Raw genomic sequence first — 26,927 nt, forward strand, 5'->3', positions numbered from 1 at the left:
GTTAGTTACCGGACACTGTGGGTTAGTTACCGGACACAGTGCGTTAGTTACAGGACAGAGTGCGTTAGTTACCGGACACAGTGTGTTAGTTACAGGACACAGTACGTTAGTTACAGGACACAGTACGTTAGTTACCGGACACAGTGTGTTAGTTACAGGACACAGTGCGTTAGTTACAGGACACAGTGCGTTAGTTACAGGACACAGAACGTTAGTTACAGGACACAGTGCGTTAGTTACCGGACACAGTGTGTTAGTTACAGGACACAGTGCGTTAGTTACAGGACACAGTGTGTTAGTTACCGGACACAGTGTGTTAGTTACAGGACACAGTACGTTAGTTACAGGACACTGTGGGTTAGTTACCGGACACAGTGTGTTAGTTACCGGACACAGTGCGTTAGTTACCGGACACTGTGGGTTAGTTACCGGACACAGTGCGTTAGTTACCGGACACAGTGCGTTAGTTACCGGACACAGTGTGTTAGTTACAGGACACAGTACGTTAGTTACAGGACACAGTACGTTAGTTACCGGACACAGTGTGTTAGTTACAGGACACAGTGCGTTAGTTACAGGACACAGTGCGTTAGTTACAGGACACAGTACGTTAGTTACAGGACACAGTGTGTTAGTTACAGGACACAGTGCGTTAGTTACAGGACACAGTACGTTAGTTACAGGACACAGTGTGTTAGTTACAGGACACAGTGCGTTAGTTACAGGACACAGTGCGTTAGTTACAGGACACAGTGTGTTAGTTACAGGACACAGTGCGTTAGTTACAGGACACAGTGCGTTAGTTACCGGACACTGTGTGTTAGTTACAGGACACAGTGCGTTTGTTACAGGACACAGTGCGTTAGTTACAGGACACAGTGCGTTAGTTACCGGACACAGTGTGTTAGTTACAGGACACAGTGCGTTAGTTACAGGACACAGTGTGTTAGTTACAGGACACAGTGCGTTAGTTACCGGACACAGTGTGTTAGTTACAGGACACAGTACGTTAGTTACAGGACATAGTGTGTTAGTTACCGGACACAGTGGGTTAGTTACAGGACACCGTGCATTAGTTACCGGACACAGTGGGTTAGTTACAGGACACAGTGCGTTAGTTACAGGACACAGTGTCTTAGTTACAGGACACAGTGCGTTAGTTACAGGACACAGTGCGTTAGTTACCGGACACAGTGTGTTAGTTACAGGACACAGTACGTTACTTACAGGACACAGTGGGTTAGTTACAGGACACCGTGCATTAGTTACCGGACACAGTGGGTTAGTTACAGGACACAGTGTGTTAGTTACAGGACACAGTGTGTTAGTTACCGGACACAGTGCGTTAGTTACCGGACACAGTCGGTTAGTTACCGGACACTGTGGGTTAGTTACAGGACTCAGTACGTTCATTACAGGACACAGTGCATTAGTTACAGGACACAGTGTGTTAGTTACCGGACACAGTGTGTTAGTTACCGGACACTGTGGGTTAGTTACAGGACACAGTGTGTTAGTTACCGGACACTGTGGGTTAGTTACAGGACACAGTACGTTAGTTACAGGACACTGTGGGTTAGTTACCGGACACAGTGTGTTAGTTACCGGACACAGTGCGTTAGTTACCGGACACTGTGGGTTAGTTACCGGACACAGTGCGTTAGTTACAGGACACAGTGCGTTAGTTACAGGACACAGTGCGTTAGTTACCGGACACAGTGTGTTAGTTACAGGACACAGTACGTTAGTTACAGGACACAGTACGTTAGTTACCGGACACAGTGTGTTAGTTACAGGACACAGTACGTTAGTTACAGGACACAGTACGTTAGTTACCGGACACAGTGTGTTAGTAACCGGACACTGTGCGTTCGTTACCGGACACAATACGTTAGTTACCGGACACAGTGTGTTAGTTACAGGACACAGTGCGTTAATTACAGGACACAGTGCGTTACTTACAGGACACAGTGCGTTAGTTACCGGACACAGTGTGTTAGTTACCGGACACTGTGCGTTCATTACCGGACACTGTGGGTTAGTTACCGGACACTGTGCGTTCGTTACCGGACACAGTGCGTTAGTTACCGGACACTGTGCGTCAGTTACAGGACACAGTGTGTTAGTTACAGGACACAGTGCGTTAGTTACAGGAGACAGTGCGTTAGTTACCGGACACAGTGTATTAGTTACAGGACACAGTACGTTAGTTACCGGACACAGTGTGTTAGTTACAGGACACAGTACGTTAGCTACCGGACACAGTGTGTTAGTTACAGGACACTGTGGGTTAGTTACAGGACACTGTGGGTTAGTTACAGGACACAGTGCGTTAGTTACAGGACACTGTGGGTTAGTTACAGGACACAGTGCGTTAGTTAGCGGACACAGTGGGTTAGTTACAGGACACTGTGGGTTAGTTACAGGACACAGTGCGTTAGTTACAGGACACAGTGCGTTAGTTACCGGACACAGTGGGTTAGTTACAGGACACAGTGCGTTAGTTACCGGACACTGTGGGTTAGTTACAGGACACAGTGCGTTAGTTACAGGACACAGTGCGTTAGTTGCAGGACACAGTGTGTTAGTTACCGGACACTGTGCGTTCATTACCGGACACTGTGGGTTAGTTACAGGACACAGTGCGTTAGTTGCAGGACACAGTGCGTTAGTTACCGGACACAGTGTGTTAGTTACAGGACACAGTACGTTAGTTACCGGACACAGTGTGTTAGTTACAGGACACAGTCCGTTAGTTACCGGACACAGTGTGTTAGTTACCGGACACAGTGTGCAGGACACTGTGGGTTAGTTACAGGACACTGTGGGTTAGTTACAGGACACTGTGGGTTAGTTACAGGACACAGTGAGTTAGTTACCGGACACAGTGCGTTAGTTACCGGACACTGTGGGTTAGTTACAGGACACAGTGTGTTAGTTACCGGACACAGTGTGTTAGTTACAGGACACAGTACGTTAGTTACAGGACACAGTGCGTTAGTTACAGGACACAGTGCGTTAGTTACCGGACACAGTGTGTTAGTTACAGGAGACAGTGCGTTAGTTACAGGACACTGTGCGTTCGTTACCGGACACATGTGTTAGTTACAGGACACAGTGCGTTAGTTACAGGACACTGTGGGTTAGTCACAGGACACAGTGCGTTACTTACATGATACAGTGTGTTAGTTACCGGACACTGTGGGTTAGTTACCGGACACTGTGGGTTGGTTACCGGACACAGTGTGTTAGTTACCGGACACAGTGTGTTCGTTACCGGACACCGTGCATTAGTTACCGGACACTGTGGGTTAGTTACCGGACACAGTGCGTTAGTTACAGGACACAGTGCGTTAGTTACCGGACACATTACAGGACACAGTGCGTTAGTTACCGGACACTGTGTGTTAGTTACAGGACACAGTGGGTTAGTTACCGGACACAGTGTGTTAGTTACCGGACACAGTGTGTTCGTTACCGGACACCGTGCATTAGTTACCGGACACTGTGGGTTAGTTACCGGACACAGTGCGTTAGTTACAGGACACAGTGCGTTAGTTACCGGACACAGTGTGTTAGTTACAGGACACAGTGCGTTAGTTACCGGACACTGTGTGTTAGTTACAGGACACAGTGCGTTAGTTACCGGACACAGTGTGTTAGTTACAGGACACAGTGCGTTAGTTACCGGACACTGTGCGTTCGTTACCGGACACAGTGCGTTAGTTACAGGATACAGTGCGTTAGTTACCGGACACAGTGTGTTAGTTACAGGACACAGTGCGTTAGTTACAGGACACAGTGCGTTAGTTACCGGACACAGTGTGTTAGTCACCGGACACAGTGTGTTAGTAACCGGACACTGTGCGTTCGTTACCGGACACAGTACGTTAGTTACCGGACACAGTGGGTTAGTTACAGGACACAGTGCGTTAGTTACAGGACACAGTGTGTTAGTTACCGGACACTGTGCGTTCATTACCGGACACTGTGGGTTAGTTACAGGACACAGTGCGTTAGTTACAGGACACAGTGCGTTAGTTACCGGACACAGTGTGTTAGTTACAGGACACAGTACGTTAGTTACCGGACACAGTGTGTTAGTTACAGGACACAGTCCGTTAGTTACCGGACACAGTGTGTTAGTTACCGGACACAGTGTGCAGGACACTGTGGGTTAGTTACAGGACACTGTGGGTTAGTTACAGGACACTGTGGGTTATTTACAGGACACAGTGAGTTAGTTACCGGACACAGTGCGTTAGTTACCGGACACTGTGGGTTAGTTACAGGACACAGTGCGTTAGTTACAGGACACAGTGCGTTAGTTACCGGACACAGTGTGTTAGTTACAGGACACAGTGCGTTAGTTACAGGACACTGTGCGTTCGTTACCGGACACATGTGTTAGTTACAGGACACAGTGCGTTAGTTACAGGACACTGTGGGTTAGTCACAGGACACAGTGCGTTAGTTACAGGACACAGTGTGTTAGTTACCGGACACTGTGGGTTAGTTACCGGACACAGTGCATTAGTTACAGGACACAGTGCATTAGTTACAGGACACAGTGCGTTAGTTACCGGACACAGTGGGTTAGTTACCGGACACTGTGGGTTAGTTACAGGACACAGTACGTTAGTTACAGGACGCAGTAGGTTAGCTACAGGACACAGTACGTTAGTTACAGGACACTGTGGGTTAGTTACCGGACACTGTGGGTTAGTTACCGGACACAGTGTGTTAGTTACCGGACACAGTGTGTTCGTTACCGGACACCGTGCATTAGTTACCGGACACTGTGGGTTAGTTACCGGACACAGTGCATTAGTTACAGGACACAGTGCGTTAGTTACCGGACACAGTGCGTTAGTTACAGGACACAGTGCGTTAGTTACCGGACACTGTGTGTTAGTTACAGGACACAGTGCGTTAGTTACCGGACACAGTGTGTTAGTTACAGGACACAGTGTGTTAGTTACCGGACACTGTGCGTTCGTTACCGGACACAGTGCGTTAGTTACAGGACACAGTGCGTTAGTTACCGGACACAGTGTGTTAGTTACAGGACACAGTGCGTTAGTTACAGGACACTGTGCGTTAGTTACCGGACACAGTGTGTTAGTAACCGGACACAGTGTGTTAGTAACCGGACACTGTGCGTTCGTTACCGGACACAGTACGTTAGTTGCCGGACACAGTGTGTTAGTTACCGGACACAGTGTGTTAGTTACAGGACACTGTGCGTTAGTTACCGGACACAGTGTGTTAGTCACCGGACACAGTGCGTTAGTAACCGGACACTGTGCGTTCGTTACCGGACACAGTACGTTAGTTACCGGACACAGTGGGTTAGTTACAGGACACAGTGCGTTCGTTACAGGACACAGTGTGTTAGTTACCGGACACTGTGCGTTCATTACCGGACACTGTGGGTTAGTTACAGGACACAGTGCGTTAGTTACAGGACACAGTGCGTTAGTTACCGGACACAGTGTGTTAGTTACAGGACACAGTACGTTAGTTACCGGACACAGTGTGTTAGTTACAGGACACAGTCCGTTAGTTACCGGACACAGTGTGTTAGTTACCGGACACAGTGTGCAGGACACTGTGGGTTAGTTACAGGACACTGTGGGTTAGTTACAGGACACTGTGGGTTATTTACAGGACACAGTGAGTTAGTTACCGGACACAGTGCGTTAGTTACCGGACACTGTGGGTTAGTTACAGGACACAGTGTGTTAGTTACAGGACACAGTGCGTTAGTTACAGGACACAGTGCGTTAGTTACCGGACACAGTGTGTTAGTTACAGGACACAGTGCGTTAGTTACAGGACACTGTGCGTTCGTTACCGGACACATGTGTTAGTTACAGGACACAGTGCGTTAGTTACAGGACACTGTGGGTTAGTCACAGGACACAGTGCGTTAGTTACAGGACACAGTGTGTTAGTTACCGGACACTGTGGGTTAGTTACCGGACACAGTGCATTAGTTACAGGACACAGTGCATTAGTTACAGGACACAGTGCGTTAGTTACCGGACACAGTGGGTTAGTTACCGGACACTGTGGGTTAGTTACAGGACACAGTACGTTAGTTACAGGACGCAGTAGGTTAGCTACAGGACACAGTACGTTAGTTACAGGACACTGTGGGTTAGTTACCGGACACTGTGGGTTAGTTACCGGACACAGTGTGTTAGTTACCGGACACAGTGTGTTCGTTACCGGACACCGTGCATTAGTTACCGGACACTGTGGGTTAGTTACCGGACACAGTGCGTTAGTTACAGGACACAGTGCGTTAGTTACCGGACACAGTGCGTTAGTTACAGGACACAGTGCGTTAGTTACCGGACACTGTGTGTTAGTTACAGGACACAGTGCGTTAGTTACCGGACACAGTGTGTTAGTTACAGGACACAGTGTGTTAGTTACCGGACACTGTGCGTTCGTTACCGGACACAGTGCGTTAGTTACAGGACACAGTGCGTTAGTTACCGGACACAGTGTGTTAGTTACAGGACACAGTGCGTTAGTTACAGGACACTGTGCGTTAGTTACCGGACACAGTGTGTTAGTAACCGGACACAGTGTGTTAGTAACCGGACACTGTGCGTTCGTTACCGGACACAGTACGTTAGTTGCCGGACACAGTGTGTTAGTTACCGGACACAGTGTGTTAGTTACAGGACACTGTGCGTTAGTTACAGGACACAGTGTGTTAGTTACAGGACACAGTGCGTTAGTTACAGGACACAGTGCGTTAGTTACAGGACACAGTGTGTTAGTTACCGGACACTGTGCGTTAGTTACAGGACACAGTGCGTTAGTTACAGGACACAGTGCGTTAGTTACCGGACACTGTGGGTTAGTTACAGGACACAGTGCGTTAGTTACAGGACACAGTGCGTTCGTTACCGGACACTGTGGGTTAGTTACAGGACACAGTGCGTTAGTTACCGGACACAGTGCGTTAGTTACCGGACACTGTTGGTTAGTTACCGGACACAGTTCATTAGTTACAGGACAGAGTGCGTTAGTTACCGGACACAGTGTGTTAGTTACAGGACACAGTACGTTAGTTACAGGACACAGTACGTTAGTTACCGGACACAGTGTGTTAGTTACAGGACACAGTGCGTTAGTTACAGGACACAGTGCGTTAGTTACAGGACATAGTACGTTAGTTACAGGACACAGTGCGTTAGTTACCGGACACAGTGTGTTAGTTACAGGACACAGTGCGTTAGTTACAGGACACAGTGTGTTAGTTACCGGACACAGTGTGTTAGTTACAGGACACAGTACGTTAGTTACAGGACACTGTGGGTTAGTTACCGGACACAGTGTGTTAGTTACCGGACACAGTGCGTTAGTTACCGGACACTGTGGGTTAGTTACCGGACACAGTGCGTTAGTTACCGGACACAGTGCGTTAGTTACCGGACACAGTGTGTTAGTTACAGGACACAGTACGTTAGTTACAGGACACAGTACGTTAGTTACCGGACACAGTGTGTTAGTTACAGGACACAGTGCGTTAGTTACAGGACACAGTGCGTTAGTTACAGGACACAGTACGTTAGTTACAGGACACAGTGTGTTAGTTACAGGACACAGTGCGTTAGTTACAGGACACAGTACGTTAGTTACAGGACACAGTGCGTTAGTTACAGGACACAGTGCGTTAGTTACAGGACACAGTACGTTAGTTACAGGACACAGTGTGTTAGTTACAGGACACAGTGCGTTAGTTACAGGACACAGTGCGTTAGTTACCGGACACTGTGTGTTAGTTACAGGACACAGTGCGTTTGTTACAGGACACAGTGCGTTAGTTACAGGACACAGTGCGTTAGTTACCGGACACAGTGTGTTAGTTACAGGACACAGTGCGTTAGTTACAGGACACAGTGTGTTAGTTACAGGACACAGTGCGTTAGTTACCGGACACAGTGTGTTAGTTACAGGACACAGTACGTTAGTTACAGGACACAGTGTGTTAGTTACCGGACACAGTGGGTTAGTTACAGGACACCGTGCATTAGTTACCGGACACAGTGGGTTAGTTACAGGACACAGTGCGTTAGTTACAGGACACAGTGTCTTAGTTACAGGACACAGTGCGTTAGTTACAGGACACAGTGCGTTAGTTACCGGACACAGTGTGTTAGTTACAGGACACAGTACGTTAGTTACAGGACACAGTGGGTTAGTTACAGGACACCGTGCATTAGTTACCGGACACAGTGGGTTAGTTACAGGACACAGTGCGTTAGTTACAGGACACAGTGTGTTAGTTACTGGACACAGTGCGTTAGTTACCGGACACAGTGGGTTAGTTACCGGACACTGTGGGTTAGTTACAGGACTCAGTACGTTAATTACAGGACACAGTGCATTAGTTACAGGACACAGTGTGTTAGTTACCGGACACAGTGTGTTAGTTACCGGACACTGTGGGTTAGTTACAGGACACAGTGTGTTAGTTACCGGACACTGTGGGTTAGTTACAGGACACAGTACGTTAGTTACAGGACACTGTGGGTTAGTTACCGGACACAGTGTGTTAGTTACCGGACACAGTGCGTTAGTTACCGGACACTGTGGGTTAGTTACCGGACACAGTGCGTTAGTTACAGGACACAGTGCGTTAGTTACAGGACACAGTGCGTTAGTTACCGGACACAGTGTGTTAGTTACAGGACACAGTACGTTAGTTACAGGACACAGTACGTTAGTTACCGGACACAGTGTGTTAGTTACAGGACACAGTGCGTTAGTTACAGGACACAGTACGTTAGTTACAGGACACTGTGCGTTAGTTACCGGACACAGTGTGTTAGTAACCGGACACTGTGCGTTCGTTACCGTACACAATACGTTAGTTACCGGACACAGTGTGTTAGTTACAGGACACAGTGCGTTAATTACAGGACACAGTGCGTTACTTACAGGACACAGTGCGTTAGTTACCGGACACAGTGTGTTAGTTGCCGGACACTGTGCGTTCATTACCGGACACTGTGGGTTAGTTACCGGACACTGTGCGTTCGTTACCGGACACAGTGCGTTAGTTACCGGACACTGTGCGTCAGTTACAGGACACAGTGTGTTAGTTACAGGACACAGTGCGTTAGTTACAGGAGACAGTGCGTTAGTTACCGGACACAGTGTATTAGTTACAGGACACAGTACGTTAGTTACCGGACACAGTGTGTTAGTTACAGGACACAGTACGTTAGCTACCGGACACAGTGTGTTAGTTACAGGACACTGTGGGTTAGTTACAGGACACTGTGGGTTAGTTACAGGACACAGTGCGTTAGTTACAGGACACTGTGGGTTAGTTACAGGACACAGTGCGTTAGTTAGCGGACACTGTGCGTTCATTACCGGACACTGTGGGTTAGTTACAGGACACAGTGCGTTAGTTACAGGACACAGTGCGTTAGTTACCGGACACAGTGTGTTAGTTACAGGACACAGTCCGTTAGTTACCGGACACAGTGTGTTAGTTACCGGACACAGTGTGCAGGACACTGTGGTTTAGTTACAGGACACTGTGGGTTAGTTACAGGACACTGTGGGTTAGTTACAGGACACAGTGAGTTAGTTACCGGACACAGTGCGTTAGTTACCGGACACTGTGGGTTAGTTACAGGACACAGTGTGTTAGTTACCGGACACAGTGTGTTAGTTACAGGACACAGTACGTTAGTTACAGGACACAGTGCGTTAGTTACCGGACACAGTGTGTTAGTTACAGGAGACAGTGCGTTAGTTACAGGACACTGTGCGTTCGTTACCGGACACATGTGTTAGTTACAGGACACAGTGCATTAGTTACAGGACACTGTGGGTTAGTCACAGGACACAGTGCGTTACTTACATGACACAGTGTGTTAGTTACCGGACACTGTGGGTTAGTTACCGGACACAGTGCATTAGTTACAGGACACAGTGCATTCGTTACAGGACACAGTGCGTTAGTTACCGGACACAGTGGGTTAGTTACCGGACACTGTGGGTTAGTTACAGGACACAGTACATTAGTTACAGGACGCAGTAGGTTAGTTACAGGACACAGTACGTTAGTTACAGGACACTGTGGGTTAGTTACCGGACACTGTGGGTTGGTTACCGGACACAGTGTGTTAGTTACCGGACACAGTGTGTTCGTTACCGGACACCGTGCATTAGTTACCGGACACTGTGGGTTAGTTACCGGACACAGTGCGTTAGTTACAGGACACAGTGCGTTAGTTACCGGACACAGTGCGTTAGTTACAGGACACAGTGCGTTAGTTACCGGACACTGTGTGTTAGTTACAGGACACAGTGGGTTAGTTACCGGACACAGTGTGTTCGTTACCGGACACCGTGCATTAGTTACCGGACACTGTGGGTTAGTTACTGGACACAGTGCGTTAGTTACAGGACACAGTGCGTTAGTTACCGGACACAGTGCGTTAGTTACAGGACACAGTGCGTTAGTTACCGGACACAGTGCGTTAGTTACAGGACACAGTGCGTTAGTTACCGGACACTGTGTGTTAGTTACAGGACACAGTGCGTTAGTTACCGGACACAGTGTGTTAGTTACAGGACACAGTGCGTTAGTTACCGGACACTGTGCGTTCGTTACCGGACACAGTGCGTTAGTTACAGGATACAGTGCGTTAGTTACCGGACACAGTGTGTTAGTTACAGGACACAGTGCGTTAGTTACAGGACACAGTGCGTTAGTTACCGGACACAGTGTGTTAGTCACCGGACACAGTGTGTTAGTAACCGGACACTGTGCGTTCGTTACCGGACACAGTACGTTAGTTACCGGACACAGTGGGTTAGTTACAGGACACAGTGCGTTAGTTACAGGACACAGTGTGTTAGTTACCGGACACTGTGCGTTCATTACCGGACACTGTGGGTTAGTTACAGGACACAGTGCGTTAGTTACAGGACACAGTGCGTTAGTTACCGGACACAGTGTGTTAGTTACAGGACACAGTACGTTAGTTACCGGACACAGTGTGTTAGTTACAGGACACAGTCCGTTAGTTACCGGACACAGTGTGTTAGTTACCGGACACAGTGTGCAGGACACTGTGGGTTAGTTGCAGGACACTGTGGGTTAGTTACAGGACACTGTGGGTTATTTACAGGACACAGTGAGTTAGTTACCGGACACAGTGCGTTAGTTACCGGACACTGTGGGTTAGTTACAGGACACAGTGTGTTAGTTACAGGACACAGTGCGTTAGTTACAGGACACAGTGCGTTAGTTACCGGACACAGTGTGTTAGTTACAGGACACAGTGCGTTAGTTACAGGACACTGTGCGTTCGTTACCGGACACATGTGTTAGTTACAGGACACAGTGCGTTAGTTACAGGACACTGTGGGTTAGTCACAGGACACAGTGCGTTAGTTACAGGACACAGTGTGTTAGTTACCGGACACTGTGGGTTAGTTACCGGACACAGTGCATTAGTTACAGGACACAGTGCATTAGTTACAGGACACAGTGCGTTAGTTACCGGACACAGTGGGTTAGTTACCGGACACTGTGGGTTAGTTACAGGACACAGTACGTTAGTTACAGGACGCAGTAGGTTAGCTACAGGACACAGTACGTTAGTTACAGGACACTGTGGGTTAGTTACCGGACACTGTGGGTTAGTTACCGGACACAGTGTGTTAGTTACCGGACACAGTGTGTTCGTTACCGGACACCGTGCATTAGTTACCGGACACTGTGGGTTAGTTACCGGACACAGTGCGTTAGTTACAGGACACAGTGCGTTAGTTACCGGACACAGTGCGTTAGTTACAGGACACAGTGCGTTAGTTACCGGACACTGTGTGTTAGTTACAGGACACAGTGGGTTAGTTACCGGACACATGTGTTAGTTACAGGACACAGTGCGTTAGTAACAGGACACTGTGGGTTAGTCACAGGACACAGTGCGTTACTTACATGACACAGTGTGTTAGTTACCGGACACTGTGGGTTAGTTACCGGACACAGTGCATTAGTTACAGGACACAGTGCATTCGTTACAGGACACAGTGCGTTAGTTACCGGACACAGTGGGTTAGTTACCGGACACTGTGGGTTAGTTACAGGACACAGTACATTAGTTACAGGACGCAGTAGGTTAGTTACAGGACACAGTACGTTAGTTACAGGACACTGTGGGTTAGTTACCGGACACTGTGGGTTGGTTACCGGACACAGTGTGTTAGTTACCGGACACAGTGTGTTCGTTACCGGACACCGTGCATTAGTTACCGGACACTGTGGGTTAGTTACCGGACACAGTGCGTTAGTTACAGGACACAGTGCGTTAGTTACCGGACACAGTGCGTTAGTTACAGGACACAGTGCGTTAGTTACCGGACACTGTGTGTTAGTTACAGGACACAGTGGGTTAGTTACCGGACACAGTGTGTTAGTTACCGGACACAGTGTGTTCGTTACCGGACACCGTGCATTAGTTACCGGACACTGTGGGTTAGTTACCGGACACAGTGCGTTAGTTACAGGACACAGTGCGTTAGTTACCGGACACAGTGCGTTAGTTACAGGACACAGTGCGTTAGTTACCGGACACTGTGTGTTAGTTACAGGACACAGTGCGTTAGTTACCGGACACAGTGTGTTAGTTACAGGACACAGTGCGTTAGTTACCGGACACTGTGCGTTCGTTACCGGACACAGTGCGTTAGTTACAGGATACAGTGCGTTAGTTACCGGACACAGTGTGTTAGTTACAGGACACAGTGCGTTAGTTACCGGACACAGTGTGTTAGTCACCGGACACAGTGTGTTAGTAACCGGACACTGTGCGTTCGTTACCGGACACAGTACGTTAGTTACCGGACACAGTGGGTTAGTTACAGGACACAGTGCGTTAGTTACAGGACACAGTGTGTTAGTTACCGGACACTGTGCGTTCATTACCGGACACTGTGGGTTAGTTACAGGACACAGTGCGTTAGTTACAGGACACAGTGCGTTAGTTACCGGACACAGTGTGTTAGTTACAGGACACAGTGCGTTAGTTACAGGACACAGTGCGTTAGTTACCGGACACAGTGTGTTAGTTACAGGACACAGTACGTTAGTTACCGGACACAGTGTGTTAGTTACAGGACACAGTCCGTTCGTTACCGGACACAGTGTGTTAGTTACCGGACACAGTGTGCAGGACACTGTGGGTTAGTTACAGGACACTGTGGTTTAGTTACAGGACACTGTGGGTTATTTACAGGACACAGTGAGTTAGTTACCGGACACAGTGCGTTAGTTACCGGACACTGTGGGTTAGTTACAGGACACAGTGTGTTAGTTACAGGACACAGTGCGTTAGTTACAGGACACAGTGCGTTAGTTACCGGACACAGTGCGTTAGTTACAGGACACTGTGCGTTCGTTACCGGACACATGTGTTAGTTACAGGACACAGTGCGTTAGTTACAGGACACTGTGGGTTAGTCACAGGACACAGTGCGTTAGTTACAGGACACAGTGTGTTAGTTACCGGACACTGTGGGTTAGTTACCGGACACAGTGCATTAGTTACAGGACACAGTGCATTAGTTACAGGACACAGTGCGTTAGTTACCGGACACAGTGGGTTAGTTACCGGACACTGTGGGTTAGTTACAGGACACAGTACGTTAGTTACAGGACGCAGTAGGTTAGCTACAGGACACAGTACGTTAGTTACAGGACACTGTGGGTTAGTTACCGGACACTGTGGGTTAGTTACCGGACACAGTGTGTTAGTTACCGGACACAGTGTGTTCGTTACCGGACACCGTGCATTAGTTACCGGACACTGTGGGTTAGTTACCGGACACAGTGCGTTAGTTACAGGACACAGTGCGTTAGTTACCGGACACAGTGCGTTAGTTACAGGACACAGTGCGTTAGTTACCGGACACTGTGTGTTAGTTACAGGACACAGTGGGTTAGTTACCGGACACAGTGTGTTAGTTACCGGACACAGTGTGTTCGTTACCGGACACCGTGCATTAGTTACCGGACACTGTGGGTTAGTTACCGGACACAGTGCGTTAGTTACAGGACACAGTGCGTTAGTTACCGGACACAGTGCGTTAGTTACAGGACACAGTGCGTTAGTTACCGGACACTGTGTGTTAGTTACCGGACACTGTGCGTTAGTTACCGGAAACAGTGTGTTAGTTACAGGACACAGTGCGTTAGTTACCGGACACTGTGCGTTCGTTACCGGACACAGTGCGTTAGTTACAGGACACAGTGCGTTAGTTACCGGACACAGTGTGTTAGTTACAGGACACAGTGCGTTACTTACAGGACACTGTGCGTTCGTTACCGGACACAGTGTGTTAGTAACCGGACACAGTGTGTTAGTAACCGGACACTGTGCGTTCGTTACCGGACACAGTACGTTAGTTACCGGACACAGTGTGTTAGTTACCGGACACAGTGTGTTAGTTACAGGACACTGTGCGTTAGTTACAGGACACAGTGTGTTAGTTACAGGACACAGTGCGTTAGTTACAGGACACAGTGCGTTAGTTACAGGACACAGTGTGTTAGTTACCGGACACTGTGCGTTAGTTACAGGACACAGTGCGTTAGTTACAGGACACAGTGCGTTAGTTACCGGACACTGTGGGTTAGTTACAGGACACAGTGCGTTAGTTACAGGACACAGTGCGTTCGTTACCGGACACTGTGGGTTAGTTACAGGACACAGTGCGTCAGTTACAGGACACAGTGCGTTAGTTACCGGACACAGTGTGTTAGTTACAGGACACAGTACGTTAGTTACCGGACACAGTGTGTTAGTTACAGGACACAGTACGTTAGCTACCGGACACAGTGTGTTAGTTACAGGACACTGTGGGTTAGTTACAGGACACAGTGTGTTAGTTACAGGACACAGTGTGTTAGTTACAGGACACAGTGCGTTAGTTACAGGACACAGTGTGTTAGTTTCAGGACACAGTGTGTTAGTTACCGGACACAGTGTGTTAGTTACCGGACACAGTGTGTTAGTTACAGGACACTGTGCATTAGTTACCGGACACTGTGGGTTAGTTACAGGACACAGTGTGTTAGTAACCGGACACAGTATGTTAGTTACAGGACACAGTGCGTTAGTTACAGGACACAGTACGTTAGTTACCGGACACAGTGTGTTAGTTACAGGACACAGTACGTTAGCTAACGGACACAGTGTGTTAGTTACCGGACACAGTGTGTTAGTTACAGGACACTGTGCGTTAGTTACAGGACACAGTGCGTTAGTTACCGGACACAGTGGGTTAGTTACAGGACACTGTGGGTTAGTTACAGGACACAGTGCGTTAGTTACAGGACACAGTGCGTTAGTTACCGGACACAGTGGTTTAATTACAGGACACAGTGCGTTAGTTACTGGACACTGTGGGTTAGTTCCAGGACACAGTGCGTTAGTTACAGGACACAGTGCATTAGTTACAGGACACAGTGCGTTAGTTACAGGACGCAGTAGGTTAGTTACAGGACACAGTACGTTAGTTACAGGACACTGTGGGTTAGTTACCGGACACTGTGGGTTAGTTACCGGACACAGTGTGTTAGTTACCGGACACAGTGTGTTCGTTACCGGACACCGTGCATTAGTTACCGGACACTGTGGGTTAGTTACCGGACACAGTGCGTTAGTTACAGGACACAGTGCGTTAGTTACCGGACACAGTGCGTTAGTTACAGGACACAGTGCATTAGTTACCGGACACTGTGTGTTAGTTACAGGACACAGTGGGTTAGTTACCGGACACAGTGTGTTAGTTACCGGACACAGTGTGTTCGTTACCGGACACCGTGCATTAGTTACAGGACACTGTGGGTTAGTTACCGGACACAGTGCGTTAGTTACAGGACACAGTGCGTTAGTTACCGGACACAGTGCGTTAGTTACAGGACACAGTGCGTTAGTTACCGGACACTGTGTGTTAGTTACCGGACACTGTGCGTTAGTTACCGGACACAGTGTGTTAGTTACAGGACACAGTGCGTTAGTTACCGGACACTGTGCGTTCGTTACCGGACACAGTGCGTTAGTTACAGGACACAGTGCGTTAGTTACCGGACACAGTGTGTTAGTTACAGGACACAGTGCGTTAGTTACAGGACACTGTGCGTTCGTTACCGGACACAGTGTGTTAGTAACCGGACACAGTGTGTTAGTAACCGGACACTGTGCGTTCGTTACCGGACACAGTACGTTAGTTACCGGACACAGTGTGTTAGTTACCGGACACAGTGTGTTAGTTACAGGACACTGTGCGTTCGTTACAGGACACAGTGTGTTAGTTACAGGACACAGTGCGTTAGTTACAGGACACAGTGCGTTAGTTACAGGACACAGTGTGTTAGTTACCGGACACTGTGCGTTAGTTACAGGACACAGTGCGTTAGTTACAGGACACAGTGCGTTAGTTACCGGACACTGTGGGTTAGTTACAGGACACAGTGCGTTAGTTACAGGACACAGTGCGTTAGTTACCGGACACAGTACGTTAGTTACCGGACACAGTGTGTTAGTTACAGGACACAGTACGTTAGCTACCGGACACAGTGTGTTAGTTACAGGACACTGTGGGTTAGTTACAGGACACAGTGTGTTAGTTACAGGACACAGTGTGTTAGTTACAGGACACAGTGCGTTAGTTACAGGACACAGTGTGTTAGTTTCAGGACACAGTGTGTTAGTTACCGGACACAGTGTGATAGTTACCGGACACAGTGTGTTAGTTACAGGACACTGTGCATTAGTTACCGGACACTGTGGGTTAGTTACAGGACACAGTGTGTTAGTAACCGGACACAGTATGTTAGTTACAGGACACAGTGCGTTAGTTACAGGACACAGTACGTTAGTTACCGGACACAGTGTGTTAGTTACAGGACACAGTACGTTAGCTAACGGACACAGTGTGTTAGTTACCGGACACAGTGTGTTAGTTACAGGACACTGTGCGTTAGTTACAGGACACAGTGCGTTAGTTACCGGACACAGTGGGTTAGTTACAGGACACTGTGGGTTAGTTACAGGACACAGTGCGTTAGTTACAGGACACAGTGCGTTAGTTACCGGACACAGTGGTTTAATTACAGGACACAGTGCGTTAGTTACTGGACACTGTGGGTTAGTTCCAGGACACAGTGCGTTAGTTACAGGACACAGTGCATTAGTTACAGGACACAGTGCGTTAGTTACAGGACGCAGTAGGTTAGTTACAGGACACAGTACGTTAGTTACAGGACACTGTGGGTTAGTTACCGGACACTGTGGGTTAGTTACCGGACACAGTGTGTTAGTTACCGGACACAGTGTGTTCGTTACCGGACACCGTGCATTAGTTACCGGACACTGTGGGTTAGTTACCGGACACAGTGCGTTAGTTACAGGACACAGTGCGTTAGTTACCGGACACAGTGCGTTAGTTACAGGACACAGTGCATTAGTTACCGGACACTGTGTGTTAGTTACAGGACACAGTGGGTTAGTTACCGGACACAGTGTGTTAGTTACCGGACACAGTGTGTTCGTTACCGGACACCGTGCATTAGTTACAGGACACTGTGGGTTAGTTACCGGACACAGTGCGTTAGTTACAGGACACAGTGCGTTAGTTACCGGACACAGTGCGTTAGTTACAGGACACAGTGCGTTAGTTACCGGACACTGTGTGTTAGTTACAGGACACACTGCGTTAGTTACCGGACACAGTGTGTTAGTTACAGGACACAGTGCATTAGTTACCGGACACTGTGCGTTCGTTACCGGACACAGTGCGTTAGTTACAGGACACAGTGCGTTAGTTACCGGACACAGTGTGTTAGTTACAGGACACAGTGCGTTAGTTACAGGACACTGTGCGTTAGTTACCGGACACAGTGTGTTAGTAACCGGACACAGTGTGTTTGTAACCGGACACTGTGCGTTCGTTACCGGACACAGTACGTTAGTTACCGGACACAGTGTGTTAGTTACCGGACACAGTGTGTTAGTTACAGGACACAGTGCGTTAGTTACAGGACACAGTGCGTTAGTTACAGGACACAGTGTGTTAGTTACCGGACACTGTGTGTTAGTTACAGGACACAGTGCGTTAGTTATAGGACACAGTGCATTAGTTACAGGACACAGTGCGTTCGTTACCGGACACTGTGGGTTAGTTACAGGACACATTGCGTTAGTTACAGGAAACAGTGCGTTAGTTACCGGACACAGTGTGTTAGTTACAGGACAAAGTACGTTAGTTACCGGACACAGTGTGTTAGTTACAGGACACAGTACGTTAGCTACCGGACACAGTGTGTTAGTTACCGGACACAGTGTGTTAGTTACAGGACACTGTGGGTTAGTTACAGGACACAGTGTGTTAGTTACAGGACATAGTGTGTTAGTTACAGGACACAGTGCGTTAGTTACAGGACACAGTATGTTAGTTTCAGGACACAGTGTGTTAGTTACCGGACACAGTGTGTTAGTTACCGGACACAGTGTGTTAGTTACAGGACACTGTGCATTAGTTACCGGACACTGTGGGTTAGTTACAGGACACAGTGTGTTAGTAACCGGACACAGTATGTTAGTTACAGGACACAGTGCGTTAGTTACCGGACACAGTGTGTTAGTTACAGGACACAGTACGTTAGTTACAGGACACAGTACGTTAGTTACAGGACACAGTGCGTTAGTTACAGGACACAGTGCGTTAGTTACAGGACACAGTGCGTTAGTTACAGGACACAGTACGTTAGTTACAGGACACAGTGCGTTAGTTACCGGACACAGTGTGTTAGTTACAGGACACAGTGCGTTAGTTACAGGACACAGTGTGTTAGTTACAGGACACAGTGCGTTAGTTACCGGACACAGTGTGCAGGACACTGTGGGTTAGTTACAGGACACTGTGGTTTAGTTACAGGACACTGTGGGTTATTTACAGGACACAGTGAGTTAGTTACCGGACACAGTGCGTTAGTTACCGGACACTGTGGGTTAGTTACAGGACACAGTGTGTTAGTTACAGGACACAGTGCGTTAGTTACAGGACACAGTGCGTTAGTTACCGGACACAGTGCGTTAGTTACAGGACACTGTGCGTTCGTTACCGGACACATGTGTTAGTTACAGGACACAGTGCGTTAGTTACAGGACACTGTGGGTTAGTCACAGGACACAGTGCGTTAGTTACAGGACACAGTGTGTTAGTTACCGGACACTGTGGGTTAGTTACCGGACACAGTGCATTAGTTACAGGACACAGTGCATTAGTTACAGGACACAGTGCGTTAGTTACCGGACACAGTGGGTTAGTTACCGGACACTGTGGGTTAGTTACAGGACACAGTACGTTAGTTACAGGACGCAGTAGGTTAGCTACAGGACACAGTACGTTAGTTACAGGACACTGTGGGTTAGTTACCGGACACTGTGGGTTAGTTACCGGACACAGTGTGTTAGTTACCGGACACAGTGTGTTCGTTACCGGACACCGTGCATTAGTTACCGGACACTGTGGGTTAGTTACCGGACACAGTGCGTTAGTTACAGGACACAGTGCGTTAGTTACCGGACACAGTGCGTTAGTTACAGGACACAGTGCGTTAGTTACCGGACACTGTGTGTTAGTTACAGGACACAGTGGGTTAGTTACCGGACACAGTGTGTTAGTTACCGGACACAGTGTGTTCGTTACCGGACACCGTGCATTAGTTACCGGACACTGTGGGTTAGTTACCGGACACAGTGCGTTAGTTACAGGACACAGTGCGTTAGTTACCGGACACAGTGCGTTGTTACAGGACACAGTGCGTTAGTTACCGGACACTGTGTGTTAGTTACCGGACACTGTGCGTTAGTTACCGGACACAGTGTGTTAGTTACAGGACACAGTGCGTTAGTTACCGGACACTGTGCGTTCGTTACCGGACACAGTGCGTTAGTTACAGGACACAGTGCGTTAGTTACCGGACACAGTGTGTTAGTTACAGGACACAGTGCGTTAGTTACAGGACACTGTGCGTTCGTTACCGGACACAGTGTGTTAGTAACCGGACACAGTGTGTTAGTAACCGGACACTGTGCGTTCGTTACCGGACACAGTACGTTAGTTACCGGACACAGTGTGTTAGTTACCGGACACAGTGTGTTAGTTACAGGACACTGTGCGTTAGTTACAGGACACAGTGTGTTAGTTACAGGACACAGTGCGTTAGTTACAGGACACAGTGCGTTAGTTACAGGACACAGTGTGTTAGTTACCGGACACTGTGCGTTAGTTACAGGACACAGTGCGTTAGTTACAGGACACAGTGCGTTAGTTACCGGACACTGTGGGTTAGTTACAGGACACAGTGCGTTAGTTACAGGACACAGTGCGTTCGTTACCGGACACTGTGGGTTAGTTACAGGACACAGTGCGTTAGTTACAGGACACAGTGCGTTAGTTACCGGACACAGTGTGTTAGTTACAGGACACAGTACGTTAGTTACCGGACACAGTGTGTTAGTTACAGGACACAGTACGTTAGCTACCGGACACAGTGTGTTAGTTACAGGACACTGTGGGTTAGTTACAGGACACAGTGTGTTAGTTACAGGACACAGTGTGTTAGTTACAGGACACAGTGCGTTAGTTACAGGACACAGTGTGTTAGTTTCAGGACACAGTGTGTTAGTTACCGGACACAGTGTGTTAGTTACCGGACACAGTGTGTTAGTTACAGGACACTGTGCATTAGTTACCGGACACTGTGGGTTAGTTACAGGACACAGTGTGTTAGTAACCAGACACAGTATGTTAGTTACAGGACACAGTGCGTTAGTTACAGGACACAGTACGTTAGTTACCGGACACAGTGTGTTAGTTACAGGACACAGTACGTTAGCTAACGGACACAGTGTGTTCGTTACCGGACACAGTGTGTTAGTTACAGGACACTGTGCGTTAGTTACAGGACACAGTGCGTTAGTTACCGGACACAGTGGGTTAGTTACAGGACACTGTGGGTTAGTTACAGGACACAGTGCGTTAGTTACAGGACACAGTGCGTTAGTTACCGGACACAGTGGTTTAATTACAGGACACAGTGCGTTAGTTACTGGACACTGTGGGTTAGTTCCAGGACACAGTGCGTTAGTTACAGGACACAGTGCATTAGTTACAGGACACAGTGCGTTAGTTACAGGACGCAGTAGGTTAGTTACAGGACACAGTACGTTAGTTACAGGACACTGTGGGTTAGTTACCGGACACTGTGGGTTAGTTACCGGACACAGTGTGTTAGTTACCGGACACAGTGTGTTCGTTACCGGACACCGTGCATTAGTTACCGGACACTGTGGGTTAGTTACCGGACACAGTGCGTTAGTTACAGGACACAGTGCGTTAGTTACCGGACACAGTGCGTTAGTTACAGGACACAGTGCATTAGTTACCGGACACTGTGTGTTAGTTACAGGACACAGTGGGTTAGTTACCGGACACAGTGTGTTAGTTACCGGACACAGTGTGTTCGTTACCGGACACCGTGCATTAGTTACAGGACACTGTGGGTTAGTTACCGGACACAGTGCGTTAGTTACAGGACACAGTGCGTTAGTTACCGGACACAGTGCGTTAGTTACAGGACACAGTGTGTTAGTTACCGGACACTGTGTGTTAGTTACAGGACACACTGCGTTAGTTACCGGACACAGTGTGTTAGTTACAGGACACAGTGCATTAGTTACCGGACACTGTGCGTTCGTTACCGGACACAGTGCGTTAGTTACAGGACACAGTGCGTTAGTTACCGGACACAGTGTGTTAGTTACAGGACACAGTGCGTTAGTTACAGGACACTGTGCGTTAGTTACCGGACACAGTGTGTTAGTAACCGGACACAGTGTGTTAGTAACCGGACACTGTGCGTTCGTTACCGGACACAGTACGTTAGTTACCGGACACAGTGTGTTAGTTACCGGACACAGTGTGTTAGTTACAGGACACAGTGCGTTAGTTACAGGACACAGTGCGTTAGTTACAGGACACAGTGTGTTAGTTACCGGACACTGTGCGTTAGTTACAGGACACAGTGCGTTAGTTATAGGACACAGTGCATTAGTTACAGGACACAGTGCGTTCGTTACCGGACACTGTGGGTTAGTTACAGGACACATTGCGTTAGTTACAGGACACAGTGCGTTAGTTACCGGACACAGTGTGTTAGTTACAGGACAAAGTACGTTAGTTACCGGACACAGTGTGTTAGTTACAGGACACAGTACGTTAGCTACCGGACACAGTGTGTTAGTTACCGGACACACTGTGTTAGTTACAGGACACTGTGGGTTAGTTACAGGACACAGTGTGTTAGTTACAGGACACAGTGTGTTAGTTACAGGACACAGTGCGTTAGTTACAGGACACAGTATGTTAGTTTCAGGACACAGTGTGTTAGTTACCGGACACAGTGTGTTAGTTACCGGACACAGTGTGTTAGTTACAGGACACTGTGCATTAGTTACCGGACACTGTGGGTTAGTTACAGGACACAGTGTGTTAGTAACCGGACACAGTATGTTAGTTACAGGACACAGTGCGTTAGTTACCGGACACAGTGTGTTAGTTACAGGACACAGTACGTTAGTTACAGGACACAGTACGTTAGTTACAGGACACAGTGCGTTAGTTACAGGACACAGTGCGTTAGTTACAGGACACAGTGCGTTAGTTACAGGACACAGTACGTTAGTTACAGGACACAGTGTGTTAGTTACAGGACACAGTGCGTTAGTTACAGGACACAGTGCGTTAGTTACCGGACACAGTGTGTTAGTTACAGGACACAGTACGTTAGTTACAGGACACAGTGTGTTAGTTACCGGACACTGTGGGTTAGTTACCGGACACTGTGGGTTGGTTACCGGACACAGTGTGTTAGTTACCGGACACAGTGTGTTCGTTACCGGACACCGTGCATTAGTTACCGGACACTGTGGGTTAGTTACCGGACACAGTGCGTTAGTTACAGGACACAGTGCGTTAGTTACCGGACACAGTGCGTTAGTTACAGGACACAGTGCGTTAGTTACCGGACACTGTGTGTTAGTTACAGGACACAGTGGGTTAGTTACCGGACACAGTGTGTTAGTTACCGGACACAGTGTGTTCGTTACCGGACACCGTGCATTAGTTACCGGACACTGTGGGTTAGTTACCGGACACAGTGCGTTAGTTACAGGACACAGTGCGTTAGTTACCGGACACAGTGCGTTAGTTACAGGACACAGTGCGTTAGTTACCGGACACTGTGTGTTAGTTACAGGACACAGTGCGTTAGTTACCGGACACAGTGTGTTAGTTACAGGACACAGTGCGTTAGTTACCGGACACTGTGCGTTCGTTACCGGACACAGTGCGTTAGTTACAGGATACAGTGCGTTAGTTACCGGACACAGTGTGTTAGTTACAGGACACAGTGCGTTAGTTACCGGACACAGTGTGTTAGTCACCGGACACAGTGTGTTAGTAACCGGACACTGTGCGTTCGTTACCGGACACAGTACGTTAGTTACCGGACACAGTGGGTTAGTTACAGGACACAGTGCGTTAGTTACAGGACACAGTGTGTTAGTTACCGGACACTGTGCGTTCATTACCGGACACTGTGGGTTAGTTACAGGACACAGTGCGTTAGTTACAGGACACAGTGCGTTAGTTACCGGACACAGTGTGTTAGTTACAGGACACAGTGCGTTAGTTACAGGACACAGTGCGTTAGTTACCGGACACAGTGTGTTAGTTACAGGACACAGTACGTTAGTTACCGGACACAGTGTGTTAGTTACAGGACACAGTCCGTTCGTTACCGGACACAGTGTGTTAGTTACCGGACACAGTGTGCAGGACACTGTGGGTTAGTTACAGGACACTGTGGTTTAGTTACAGGACACTGTGGGTTATTTACAGGACACAGTGAGTTAGTTACCGGACACAGTGCGTTAGTTACCGGACACTGTGGGTTAGTTACAGGACACAGTGTGTTAGTTACAGGACACAGTGCGTTAGTTACAGGACACAGTGCGTTAGTTACCGGACACAGTGCGTTAGTTACAGGACACTGTGCGTTCGTTACCGGACACATGTGTTAGTTACAGGACACAGTGCGTTAGTTACAGGACACTGTGGGTTAGTCACAGGACACAGTGCGTTAGTTACAGGACACAGTGTGTTAGTTACCGGACACTGTGGGTTAGTTACCGGACACAGTGCATTAGTTACAGGACACAGTGCATTAGTTACAGGACACAGTGCGTTAGTTACCGGACACAGTGGGTTAGTTACCGGACACTGTGGGTTAGTTACAGGACACAGTACGTTAGTTACAGGACGCAGTAGGTTAGCTACAGGACACAGTACGTTAGTTACAGGACACTGTGGGTTAGTTACCGGACACTGTGGGTTAGTTACCGGACACAGTGTGTTAGTTACCGGACACAGTGTGTTCGTTACCGGACACCGTGCATTAGTTACCGGACACTGTGGGTTAGTTACCGGACACAGTGCGTTAGTTACAGGACACAGTGCGTTAGTTACCGGACACAGTGCGTTAGTTACAGGACACAGTGCGTTAGTTACCGGACACTGTGTGTTAGTTACAGGACACAGTGGGTTAGTTACCGGACACAGTGTGTTAGTTACCGGACACAGTGTGTTCGTTACCGGACACCGTGCATTAGTTACCGGACACTGTGGGTTAGTTACCGGACACAGTGCGTTAGTTACAGGACACAGTGCGTTAGTTACCGGACACAGTGCGTTAGTTACAGGACACAGTGCGTTAGTTACCGGACACTGTGTGTTAGTTACCGGACACTGTGCGTTAGTTACCGGAAACAGTGTGTTAGTTACAGGACACAGTGCGTTAGTTACCGGACACTGTGCGTTCGTTACCGGACACAGTGCGTTAGTTACAGGACACAGTGCGTTAGTTACCGGACACAGTGTGTTAGTTACAGGACACAGTGCGTTACTTACAGGACACTGTGCGTTCGTTACCGGACACAGTGTGTTAGTAACCGGACACAGTGTGTTAGTAACCGGACACTGTGCGTTCGTTACCGGACACAGTACGTTAGTTACCGGACACAGTGTGTTAGTTACCGGACACAGTGTGTTAGTTACAGGACACTGTGCGTTAGTTACAGGACACAGTGTGTTAGTTACAGGACACAGTGCGTTAGTTACAGGACACAGTGCGTTAGTTACAGGACACAGTGTGTTAGTTACCGGACACTGTGCGTTAGTTACAGGACACAGTGCGTTAGTTACAGGACACAGTGCGTTAGTTACCGGACACTGTGGGTTAGTTACAGGACACAGTGCGTTAGTTACAGGACACAGTGCGTTCGTTACCGGACACTGTGGGTTAGTTACAGGACACAGTGCGTCAGTTACAGGACACAGTGCGTTAGTTACCGGACACAGTGTGTTAGTTACAGGACACAGTACGTTAGTTACCGGACACAGTGTGTTAGTTACAGGACACAGTACGTTAGCTACCGGACACAGTGTGTTAGTTACAGGACACTGTGGGTTAGTTACAGGACACAGTGTGTTAGTTACAGGACACAGTGTGTTAGTTACAGGACACAGTGCGTTAGTTACAGGACACAGTGTGTTAGTTTCAGGACACAGTGTGTTAGTTACCGGACACAGTGTGTTAGTTACCGGACACAGTGTGTTAGTTACAGGACACTGTGCATTAGTTACCGGACACTGTGGGTTAGTTACAGGACACAGTGTGTTAGTAACCGGACACAGTATGTTAGTTACAGGACACAGTGCGTTAGTTACAGGACACAGTACGTTAGTTACCGGACACAGTGTGTTAGTTACAGGACACAGTACGTTAGCTAACGGACACAGTGTGTTAGTTACCGGACACAGTGTGTTAGTTACAGGACACTGTGCGTTAGTTACAGGACACAGTGCGTTAGTTACCGGACACAGTGGGTTAGTTACAGGACACTGTGGGTTAGTTACAGGACACAGTGCGTTAGTTACAGGACACAGTGCGTTAGTTACCGGACACAGTGGTTTAATTACAGGACACAGTGCGTTAGTTACTGGACACTGTGGGTTAGTTCCAGGACACAGTGCGTTAGTTACAGGACACAGTGCATTAGTTACAGGACACAGTGCGTTAGTTACAGGACGCAGTAGGTTAGTTACAGGACACAGTACGTTAGTTACAGGACACTGTGGGTTAGTTACCGGACACTGTGGGTTAGTTACCGGACACAGTGTGTTAGTTACCGGACACAGTGTGTTCGTTACCGGACACCGTGCATTAGTTACCGGACACTGTGGGTTAGTTACCGGACACAGTGCGTTAGTTACAGGACACAGTGCGTTAGTTACCGGACACAGTGCGTTAGTTACAGGACACAGTGCATTAGTTACCGGACACTGTGTGTTAGTTACAGGACACAGTGGGTTAGTTACCGGACACAGTGTGTTAGTTACCGGACACAGTGTGTTCGTTACCGGACACCGTGCATTAGTTACAGGACACTGTGGGTTAGTTACCGGACACAGTGCGTTAGTTACAGGACACAGTGCGTTAGTTACCGGACACAGTGCGTTAGTTACAGGACACAGTGCGTTAGTTACCGGACACTGTGTGTTAGTTACCGGACACTGTGCGTTAGTTACCGGACACAGTGTGTTAGTTACAGGACACAGTGCGTTAGTTACCGGACACTGTGCGTTCGTTACCGGACACAGTGCGTTAGTTACAGGACACAGTGCGTTAGTTACCGGACACAGTGTGTTAGTTACAGGACACAGTGCGTTAGTTACAGGACACT

Source organism: Heptranchias perlo, chromosome 2 (genome assembly GCF_035084215.1).
Source record: "Heptranchias perlo isolate sHepPer1 chromosome 2, sHepPer1.hap1, whole genome shotgun sequence".
Classification (NCBI taxonomy): domain Eukaryota; kingdom Metazoa; phylum Chordata; class Chondrichthyes; order Hexanchiformes; family Hexanchidae; genus Heptranchias; species Heptranchias perlo.